The 11640-nt window shown below is 44.0% G+C and overlaps 1 long non-coding RNA gene across 1 annotated transcript; it reads left to right on the top strand.

Moving 5' to 3' along the window:
• Positions 1 to 1041: 1041 nt before the first annotated feature.
• Positions 1042 to 11319, top strand: LOC117074919. The gene is made up of 3 exons (XR_004433786.1): positions 1042 to 1052; positions 8841 to 8845; positions 11221 to 11319. It is a non-coding gene; the product is annotated as an uncharacterized LOC117074919 (long non-coding RNA).
• Positions 11320 to 11640: the final 321 nt, after the last annotated feature.

Genomic DNA, 11640 nt, shown 5'->3' with positions numbered 1-11640 from the left:
ATATTATTCTAAGAGAAACTACATAACAGTTCATGCAGGCAATAATTATGTAGATTAAGGGGTTTAAAGTTTAATACAGTATAACAGTATATAGTAGACTCCTCTAAAATTAGAAGAGGTGTACTATTCATTATGTTAAGGTTTTTCCATTGTGAAAACAAAGAATTAGATATGCCTTCTTTATGATAAATTTAATTCTAGGAGGGTACCCCCTGGTCTCCATGGTATTTCTGTAATGGACAGTGTATGACTGGGTCATCAGAATGGTGCAGATATGCTGATTTAATCCAAATAAGAATGAGTTTGGCTTTCTTGGTAGACTATTGGTGTCCCAGAGGCTGATCATTCATTACAACTTAGTAAATGTTGCTCCATAATGTCAGTGAGCGTTTTCAAACAGATTGCCTTTTTCCTCCTGGTGATGTGGTATGTTGTGGTCTCCTCTGTTTATCTTAAGCTATCACAGATAAGAAGTGATTATTTCTTGCAAAAGTGAGACCCTCCCTCTTTTATTCCTCTGCTATAGGATCCTCCTTTCCTCCTGATAAGGTTTCACTCTGTGTTTGCCACCCAAATCCCATCTTGAATTGTACTCCCATAATTAGCATTGTGTTGAGAGAGGTACCTGGTGGGAGATAACTGAATCACAGAGGTGGTTTCTCCCATACTGTTCTCGTGGTATTGAATAAGTCTCACAAGATTTGATGGTTTTATAAGGGGTTTCCCCTTTTGCTTCTTCGTCATTCTCTCTTGCCACCAGTATGTAAGAAATGTATTTTGCCTCCCACCATGATTGTGAGGCCACTGTAGCCATATAGAACTGTCAGTTTATTAAACCTACTTTTCCTCCCAGTCTCAAGTATACCTTTATCAGTAGCATGAAAGCAGACTAATACAGTAAATTGATACCAGTAGAGTGGGGCACTGCTGAAAAGATACCTGAAAACGTGGAAGCGACTTTGGAACTGGGTAACAAGCAGAGGTAGGAACAATTTAGAGGGTTCAGAAGAAGACAGGAAAATGTAGGAAAGTTTGCAATTCCCTAGAGACTTGTTGAATGGTTTTGACCAAAATGCTGATAATGACATGAACAATGAAATTTGGGTTGAGGTGGTCTCAGATGGAGATAAGAAACTTGTTGAGAACAGGTGTAAAGGTGATTCTTGCTATGTTTAAGGAAAGAGACTGGTGGCATTTTGCCCCTGTCCTACTGATTTGTGGAACTATTGTGAGATCTTTAAGGAATTAGAGATTGATGGAGTTCAGGAGGATATGATATTTATTAATTATTTAGGTGCACCAGCCCAGATGGATTAACATCCAAAGGACTGAGCCCTGAACAAAGAGTTAAGTTACCTTTTAAGCATTTTGTGGGATGGTGGGGGGAGATCTGTGCAGGGAGAAGCATACTACAGAAGTAAGAAACAAAGGCAGTTATTCAATTGAGACACGCATTATATCATTTCTTACTTTTCAGGGAAAAACATGTTTTGCAACTTGAGTATATCTGTCTAGTGACATTGCAGCTGCACAGCTAGGGAAACAGGTCTTCACAATGCCTGGGAAGGGAGGAGAGATAAGACTCACTAGCCACAGAAAAACAGGCAGTTATTTTTTTAAAGGACTCCAGCTCTTTCTCTTTCTCAAGGGGAGTTGGGTTTTCTTACATATAGCTGAGTTTCTGCTTACCCACTCTTTAATTTCTTTTAATTCCTGTTTCATTCCCCACTTTGGAACTTTTTATAACAGAGATGTTAATAGAAGGCACTACTATTTGCCACCTCCTCGCGGAGCTGAACTTCTTCTACTGGCAGGGCTGATATCTGGTTAATGCCATCAACTGTGTGGTAGTGTGTCAAGCCACTATTGCCTCCATAGTTGACTGAATACTCCTAATAAACAGGGGTAAAAGGCAAGGAAGCATGAGGCAGATGACAAGAATAAGCAAGAACCCATGAGTGAGGGTTTTGAATCCTCCAAAGGCTGAGAACCATCCTTCAAACAAGGAATCAGGGGACCACCCGGACCAAATCTGAACTGAAACATGGGCCAACTTGCACATTCTAGCTGTGATTTCCGGGACACCTCAGCCATTATCATCGATTTCTAGGCAACAGTTGGTTAAATTAAATTTTCCACACACTTGTCCTTCGAAGTCTAAAAGGTTATCTAAAGCCAATCTATTTTGATATATAGCATTTCTCATCTGTGTTGCTTGTATTGCCAATAAATCTAGCGCCCTTGATGTTTCATTGGTTATAATTTCTAGGAGTGTCTGCAAGCTTATGATGTGGTTGAGCATATAGATTGGGGTGTGATACCCCCATGACCCATCTTGCACCCAGGTAGCTGGCCCATAGTATTTAATGATTATTTCAGGAGGCCATTCATTATCTTTCCAGTCTCCTATGTCCACATCTTTGATATTTGTGTCTATTTTTGTGATTATGCTTCTTCTAGTACTTCTTTTATTTTTATCATAAACTGGATATCCTGAGTGCCCCTTACTTTAGAGGAATTAGAAAGAAGGATGGCTTGATTGTTCCTAACACACATGCCCCTGTCCATTTAGCCAGCAGTTGCCCATATGCCCATGCTCCACAGATCCCATATAGGCTAGAGGGTGCTTTCCAAGCAGTTGGAGCCTCTATCTGATGCCCAGAGTAGATTAGAGTAGAGAATCAAGAGAAAGTCCTTGGATCTGGTAAGTAGGAGTTATTCTGGGAATTTCTCCATTACGTTTTGTTTTTAGTCTCATCATAATACTGTTGCCCTATGAGGGTTGTTTCTCCTACTGCCTCAGTGAAAGCCCTTCCCCATCAGGCGATACAGTACTTTTCAATTATGAAGGTTTTTAACAACCGAACACTGGCTGAGGCTGTTGGTTCACTGGTAGGGTTAGGTGAAGTGAAGTTATCTTGTGGCATTAATTCCTTTGTCTCCCATTGCCACTGGTCCCCCATATTAGTTCCTCCACATACATAGCATGGGGAAATCCCTAAGCTGCCAGCTGTTTTCAGCTAGTTGAGAAAATAAGTTTTTTGTTGATGGAGGAAGCTTGTGCACTGACTGATCAAAATGCTTATAGAATGACTTATGGACTGGGAATTGCTGGGTTGGATGCATTTGAGTTCTGCTAGTCTTTTTGACAATTAGTAATGGAACTCCATGGCCTGCTCCTTGTCTATCAACTTGTAATAATGCTGTCTGTCCTGTAGACCAAAAAGTGCTATCTGTCCTATAGACCTGGCTTTAACATAGTAAAATTTAAATGATTGCATATCCTTGTCTTACAATCTGGTTTGGTTGATATGCTACTTAGCAGAGCAGTCCTTCCTGAATATGTGTTGGAGCTGTGTTAGCGAAGACCACTGAATGTTGGTCTGGGCAACCGATTTGTGGTTCTCCACACAGATGTTTAGGACTGCTGCTGCTCGCGTCAAACCATTGCAGACTGCCTCTGGTTTTTTAGGATTATGAACATACGTGGCATGGCAGGCATCAAAGTACAAGGAAATAGGCCCTTTGTAGGAGGAAGGGGTTTTTTTGGTTTGAGCTATAAACTCTCCTTTTTCTCCCTATGATTTAATATATATCTCAAACCAGAATTCATAGGGTAAGAGCTTAGGATCAGAACATACATATAGCTGACTATTTCCTGTGTCACAGATTGATTAGGTGGTCTAGTTGGATGTGCAGATTCCTAAATTGGTTCCTGTACATTCATAGTAGGTATAGTACAGTAGAGTTTTAACTGTGGTATTCCTTACTCAGGTAGTGTGTACACAGTGTGAGCATCCTTCTAGAGATTTCTCTTCTTTCAATATAGGCAGAAATGATAACAACATAGTGTATGTAATAGAAACATGCTTACACTACACATGGGCATGACAAACCTTCCTCTGGGCATAGATATTTGCACCATTTGCAGTAATAACATGACAACAGAACAATCACTCTTGACAGAATTATAGCTAGGCTTATAAATTGTATCCACATTTACTTATCCAGAGAGGATCCTCTTAGCTTCGACTATGTGTAGACTAGTCCGCTTCTGGGATGTGACTAGAGCAGAGCTTGTAGGATCCTCAAGCTTCAGCCATGTGTACACTGATCATCCACTGGTGTGGTCAGAGCAGGGCAGTTGTCCTTCTTACCAGTAGTTGGGTTTCACCGTAGGACTATTTGGGTGGGGTGATCTGGGTCTTGACTAGTCCACTGGTAGAGGTTGGGAGTCACTGCTGTCGCTGGTTTCAGCCAGCTGTGGTGAATCCAAGATGTGAGACCTGCAACTTTAACAGCAGTGGGATCACAATACGGGTCCCATCCCATAAAGGCCCCAGAGTTGTTGGATTCCATCTTTTAACCCAGATAGAGTCCCCCAGCTTATGTGGATGCACTGAGTCTGTTAGACTTATAGGTATCCTTTCATTTACCCAGCCTTGCAACTCCTGCATTGTCAGTCCCAAAGCCTGCATCTGTCTTCTAAGGGTTAGCTCTCCTAACCCCTTTAAATCACCTCTAATTTGTTTAATGATTGGGGTGGCCTTCTGAACAAAACTTCACAGGGTGAATATCCAGTTTGTTTTGTAGGTGTACCCCTGACCTGGAAGAGGACCGTGAGCAAGACCTGATGCCACCTTAAGTGAGTTTCCTGGCAAAACTTTTTTAGTAGCTATTTGAGTGTCTGGTTCATCCATTCCACCTTCCCTGAACTCTATGGTCAGTGGGCTGTGTGCAGTTTCCATTTGATCTTTAAAAGTTGAGCTAGCTATTGTAGTACTTCTGCCACAAATGTAGGACCATTGTCTGATCCTAGGGTTAAAGGCAATCCAAACCTTGGTATAAGATCTTTTAGAAGCACCTTTGTTACTTCTCATGCCTTTTCAGTCTAGGTGGGGAAGGCCTCCCAACCCACCCAGAGAAGGTGCAAATAAACACTAGCATATACTGGTAACCTCCGGCTCAAGGCAACTTGGTAGAGTCTATAAGCAAGTTCTCACAAGGCACAGCTCCCATTTCCTGAATTCCTAGAGGTTGAGTAAGTCCTTGTTTTGGATTATTCTGGGCACAAGATAGACATTTTTTGCAAACAGCATGGGTGATGGCAGAGAGCTGTGGCACATAGAAGTGTCGACGTATTAAAGCCTCTAGGGCCCTCCTTCCCCTGTGTGTTCCTTGATGGATCTGCTTCACAAAGCTTGGGGCTACTGTCTCTGGGATGGCTAGCCTCCCATCAGACAACAGTCACCATCCACCTCTAATATATTGCCCTTCCTCCTGACCAAACCAAACTTTTCACTTGAAGAGTAATTGGGTACCTCCGACAAAGGAGGCTCTACAAGGAGAGGCATTGCTAGAGTTCTTTCTTCAGGTAAAACTTTGCTTGTTGCTGCCTGTCTAGCCTCTAGATCCGCCTTTCTGTTGTCTGTGCCTCATAGCTTTTCCCAATTTGGTGTCCTTTGCAATGAATGACAGCCACCTTCTCCAGAGCCCATATGGCTTCTAAGAGTTGTAGAATTTCCTCTTTATTTTTTTATTTCTTTTTCTTCAGTAGTCAAGTTCTCTCTCTTTGTATATCACCCCCTGGGTGTGCAGAGTTGCAAAAGCGTATTTAGAGTCAGTATATATGTTTGCTTTCTTCCCCTTGGCCAGTAACAATGCTCTGGTTAATGCTGTTAATTCAGCCTTCTAAGTAGAAGTCCCAGAAGGTAAGGCTTGAGCCTCAACCACTGAGTGTTGGGTTACTACTGCATGCCCTGCATATCACACGCCATCTGTTATGAAACTGCTACCATCAGTGAAGTATTCAACAACTGGGTTCTCCAAGTGGGTATCTCTGAGGTCTTCCCAGCTAGAGAACACTTTATCCACGTATTTATGCAACAGTGGGGAAGGTCCTGCCAGCAGTAAAGCAATCTACCATCCTTCCAATCGAGTTCCTCCACAGGCAGCAAGGTAGCTGGGTTCAAGGTATTTACAGTCTCTAGTGTTATCTGGGGATTTTCACACAGAAGTCCTTGATACTTTAACATTCTTTAGTTGGCTGACCAACAATGTCCTCTTTGCTTCATTAAAGTGACCACAGCATGTGGCATCCAAAGTATTAACTTCTGACCTAGGGCTAGCTTGTTGACATCTTCTATAAGGATTGCAGTCGCTGCCAATGTCTCAAGGCAGTGGGGCCAACCTAAGGTCACTAAGTCCAGCCTTTTGGATAAATATGCTACTGGCTGATGCCAAGAGCCCAGCAACTGAGTTGACTCTGACTGCCATTCACTTTCGTTCATCCATATACAAAAAGAAGGGCTTTTTTACATCTGGCAACCCTAGTGCTGGGGCCTGGATGAGAGCTTCCTTTATATTCTTGAAGGCCTTTTCCTGTTTCTTTTCCCATAGGAGAGGCTCTCCCCTTTTTGGTAGCCTCATGTAAGGGCCTCACTATAAGAGTGAAGCATGGAATCCAGATTCAGCAGAATCCCACAGCACCTAGAAATTCCCTGACTTGTCACCCATGGGGTGATAAACAAAGAGAGAGAACTTGACTACTGAAGGAAAAGAAATAAAAAATAAAGAGGAAATTTTACAACTATTAGGAGCCATATGGGTTCCGGAGAAGGTGGCTGTCATTCATTGCAAAGGACACCAATGTCCTTTGTAACTGGGGTAGGCAATGCACATACAGCTTCCTTGTGTGCACTTCCAAGCTTGTGCTGGCCTTGGGATACCGTGAATCCTAGATATCCAACCTCTCAAAAACAGACTTGTGCCTTGTCCCTGGACACTTTATAGGCAGCTTCACATAGCAGGTGAAGAAGCTTCTCTGTTCCTTGGAGGCATTATTCCCTCATGGGGGCAGCAAATAAGTCATCAATGTATTGTAATAGCACAAAACTGACCATAGGTGTCGCATAAGCCTCAAGATCTGTAGCCAAGGCTGCCTCAAAAATGGTAGAATTCTTAAATCTTTGCAGCAGCCTTGTCCAGTTATATTGCAATGTTCTCCACTGGAAAGCAAATATAGGCTGACTTTGGGGAGCAAGCCTCAAACAAAAGAAGGTATCCTTTAAGTCCAGACACATGAACCAAGTGACATCAGCAGGAATCTGTCCCAGCATTGTGTATGGGTTGGGCACTATGGCATGAATAGTGACAGTGGCTTTGTTTACTGCCCAGAGATCCTGCACTGGCCTGTACTCCCCATTTGGTTTGCTCATGGATAACAGAGGAGTATTTCATGAGGACTTGTATTTTACTACAATCCCATGCTTATCAAGTAGATTTAAATGCTTTGTTATTCCATCAATTGCCTCTCTGGGTAGTGGGTATTGACAGACTCATAGAGGGGCAGCATGAGGGTTAAGCTCTACTACCACCGGAGTTCTGTTTGAAGCAAGTCCTAGGGGGTTATCCCTGGCCCATACACCCGGTACCTTGAAAAGCATCCCCCACATATTGTGTAGGTCCAGCTCTGGTGGCCTTCTGGCACACATAGAGCTGCCATTCCTCAGCTGTTGGGACAGTCAGCGTCAATACCACCGCCTTAGACTTCCCAAACTCTGGAGTCATAGTCCCTTCAGGTATAAAGGAAATTTGTGCCGGTAGCTTCTGGAGTAGGTCTCTCCCCAAAAAGGTCACTGGACAATTTGTCATATACAGAAACTCATGCTGCACTTCTTGTCCCCCAATAACACATATCCCGTATTTGCAAACAGGTGTCTTTTCTTTGGCCCCAGTAGTCCCTAGGATAGTGGTACAGTTCTTTCTTTGGGGGCTAACTGGATGAGTTACCACAGAGAAATCAGCACCAGTATTGACAAAAAATCCATTAACTGGCCCCCTACTTCCATAGCGACCATAGGCTCCCTGGGGCCTAAAAAGATGGAGGCTGGTCTGTCTCAATCCTCAAAATTCTTGGTCCCTGCTAAGCTGATCAGATCAGGTTGTGCCCTTGAATCGCCATGACTAGCAGCCGAATGCCACATTCAGGTAACGACTATTGACCATCATCTCCATCCTTTTCCTTTTTGGGGCCCTCATCTTTCCAGTGGCCTATTTGCCTGCACCTTGCACATTGGTTCCTGTCCAACTTGAACCGGCTTTCCTCTCTCGGTCTTGTTTGCCCCCTTCCTCAGTCTCTGCCTCAGCTGCACCCTCTAGCAAGCCCAGGGTTACTTTCTGCTAGTGCAGAAGATATAAATTGAGCTGCCTGTTTGTTCCTATTTCTGGTTTTTGTTTCTTCCTTTCTCTCTGCCTCTTCCTCCTGGTTTATTTATACTTTATTTGCTATTTCCAGGAGTTCACTAATATTTTTCTCTGCAAAACCCTCCAGCTTTTGAAGCTTCATCTTATGTCTCCCTGAGCTTGCCCAACAAAGGTCATATTTATCATATTTTGGTTTTCAGGAGCCTCTGGAATAATTGGAGTATACACCTATATGCCTCACCAAGTGCATTTCATAGAATGCACTTGGGCTTTCATCAGTCTTTTGGTGCACTTCTGATATTTTACTCATATTCATTGACTTTCTTCCTCCTGCTTTTATCCCACCCGGGAGTGCCTTTCTAAATAGCTGCAGCCATTCCATGTCCCTTGCCTCATTTGAGTCCCAGTTAGGGTCCTCATTTGGGTATCGCTCCTGAGCAAACTGGCAAGGGTCAAGGGTGGCCCCTGAGACTTCCCCTTCTAACCAGCTGACAGCTGCCTGTTTAACTCTCCTACACTTCTCTGTATTAAGTAAAGTTAGCAAAAATTGTTGACAATCCAGCCACGTCAGGCTATGTGTCATAATACTAGAATTCACTAAATCAATGAGAGCTGGAGGCTTTTCTGTATAGGAGGGGGTGTGTTGTTTCCAATTTAAGAGATCAGTAGTGGAGAAAGGCTGATAAATGTAAATTATAGGGCCACCTTGTATCAGCCCCTGGTCATCATAAACTTGTGTTCTGGTTTTTCGAAGTGGCATCTGCGAAGTCCACGGTCAGCTGGAGCAGAGGTGCCCAGCTGCATCACCCTGTCCAGCTTCCTTGTTTGTTTCTAACGGATGCTTCTGTTCCTTGATAGGGAGAGACTGAACCTCACATTTTTCTGAGCCCAACTCTCTGGATGCTGCTCCTGACTCTGCCTCCTGCCTTATTCTGGCCAAAGATAGGTAGATCAGCACATATCGGGGTGGACATTCCCTTTCCTCAGGTGGGGCCTGAAGAATTGGTTTCAGCTGAGGCTTTGGGGATTCCTTTTCCTGGGAGACACTAGGGGATTTGGGTTCCTCTGCTCTCTTTGGTTGGGCTGCTCGAGTCACTAATGCCTTGCAATATCCTCTAGGCAGGGCTATAACTACTTGGGGCATATTTGTTCCACATTGAGCAAAGAGTGTATATAGAGAAACTGGTCCATGTATCCTGGTTGTCCTCCAACTCCAGTAACCACCTTAAACACATGACCAATTAATTCTCTGTCTATTATACCTTCAGAAGGCCACCCCACATTGAAAGCAGGCCAATGTATCTTACAGTATGTCCTTAACTTTTGAGCATTATGTTTCATTCCATAATCACCTGTAATTCCTTTTTTAAAATTATTTATCATGCACTCCAAAGGAGTTGGTTTTGACAACTTTCCACCCATTTCTTCCCTTGTGGCACATTTTCACTCTCATTTTCACTCTCGGATCCACCAGACCATGTCTTATTATGGGAGTTTTGGACATTGCTTAGCCAGGAACATGCTTTACCCTGTCACAGTCTGCTGCAGCTGCAGAGCTGATCCTATCATCTGTACGCAGTGTTCTAGGTCTGATTCCCACACACACACTCCTTGGAGCACACAACCCATGCTAAGGGATCTGTGCCTCCCCACGTGACTCCCCACATTGGCCTCTCCCAATACCATCTCTTTCACATACTCTCACACACCTCCCCTTTCCTAGTTCCTGTCTTCAGATCCAGTGAACCACTTTCACTTTGTTACTAGGAACACGAGGTTCATCCAAATTTGCAAGTCACTCTTGCTGCCCCCAGTGGCTCTGGGTTGGATTAGTGGTAGTTCCCCAGGAGGTGATCAAACTCCCCTTCATCCTTATGGGATGGGCTTCCCTGCCTCGGGCCCTTGCTCCTTGCTGTAGTTCCTGAAGTGCCAGTATCATCCTGTATCCCCATTCCATTGTGCTGCCAAGCAGGGTGCTGGGACATGGGGAGAGCCAGTCTCCATTCGGGTGAAGCTCCCCTGTGGCATGCCTTGGGTTTTGGGTCTCCCCAGATCCCCAGAGCTCTAGTCCCATAAGCAAAGGAGACAGTAAGTCTGTCATCTCCAATCCCCATATGGGCCACCAGAAAATGTTATGGGATCTTTAAGGAATTAGAGAGACTGATGGGGTTCAGGAGGATATGATATTTATTAATTATTTAGGTTCACCGGCCCAGTCAGGTTAGCATCCAAAGAAATGATCTCCGAACAAAGAGTTAAGTTACCTTTTAAGCATTTTGTGGTGGAGGCGGAGATCTGTGCGGGGGAGGGGGGCTGCATGCTACAGAAGTGAGAAACAAAGGCAGTTATTCAATTGAGACATGCATTACATCATTTCTTACTTTTCAGGGAATAACATGTTTTGCCACTTCAGTTTATCTGTTTAGCAACCTTGCAGCTGCACAGCTAGAGAAACAAGGTCTTCACAATGCCTGGGAAGGGAAGAGAGATAAGACTCACTAGTCACAGAAAAACAGGCAGTTAATTTTTTAAAGGACTCCGGCCCTTTCTTTTTCTCAGGGGGAGTTGGGTTTTCTTACATACAACTGAGTTTCTGCTTACACACTCTAATTTCTTTTAACTCCTGTTTCAGAACTTTGAACTTGAGGAAGATAATCTTGGATATCTGGAAGAAAAAATTTCTGCATGGCAAAGCATTCAAGAGGTGACTTGGGTGCTGTTAAAAACATTCAGTTTTAAAAGGTAAAGAGAGGATAAAAGTTCAGAAAATTTGCAACCTGATGATGTGCTAAAAAAGAAAAACCCATTTTCTCAGAAGAAATTCAAGTTGGCTGCAGAAATGTGCATAAGTAATGAGAAGACCAAGTGTTAATCACCAAAACAGTGGGGAAAATTCCTCCAAGGTGTATCAGTGACCTTTGAGGCAGCCCCTCCCATTACAGGCCTTAAGGCCTAAGAGGAAAAAATGGTTGCGTGGGCCAGGCCCAGGGCCCCCGTACTGTGTGCAGCACAGAGACTGTGTCCCAGCCACTCTAGCCATGGCTAAAAGTGGCCAAGGTACAGCTTAGGCAGTGGCTTCAGGGAGTGCAAGCTCCAAACCTTGGCAGTTTCCATGTGGTGTTGAGCTTTCAAATGCACAGAAATCAAAAATTGAGGGTTGGGAACCTCTGCCTACATTTCAGAGGATGTAGGGAAACATCTGGATGTCCAGGAAGAAGCTTTTCTGCAGGGGTGGAGCCCTCATGGGGAACCTCTCTTATGGCAGCACAGAAGGGAAATGTGGGGTAGAAGCCCCCACACTGAGTCCTACTGGGGTGCTGCTTAGTGGAGCTGTGAGAAGAGAGCCACCATCCTCCAGACACCAGAATGGTACCATGCTCCTGGGAAAGCCAGACACTCAACACCAGCACATGAAAGCAGCCAGAAGGGAGACAG

The sequence above is a fragment of the Trachypithecus francoisi genome, unplaced genomic scaffold (assembly GCF_009764315.1).
Source record: "Trachypithecus francoisi isolate TF-2019V2 unplaced genomic scaffold, Tfra_2.0 Contig00180, whole genome shotgun sequence".
Lineage (NCBI taxonomy): Eukaryota > Metazoa > Chordata > Mammalia > Primates > Cercopithecidae > Trachypithecus > Trachypithecus francoisi.
Note: the sequence above shows the minus strand (reverse complement) of the source record. Positions and strands in the feature narration are given on the sequence as shown.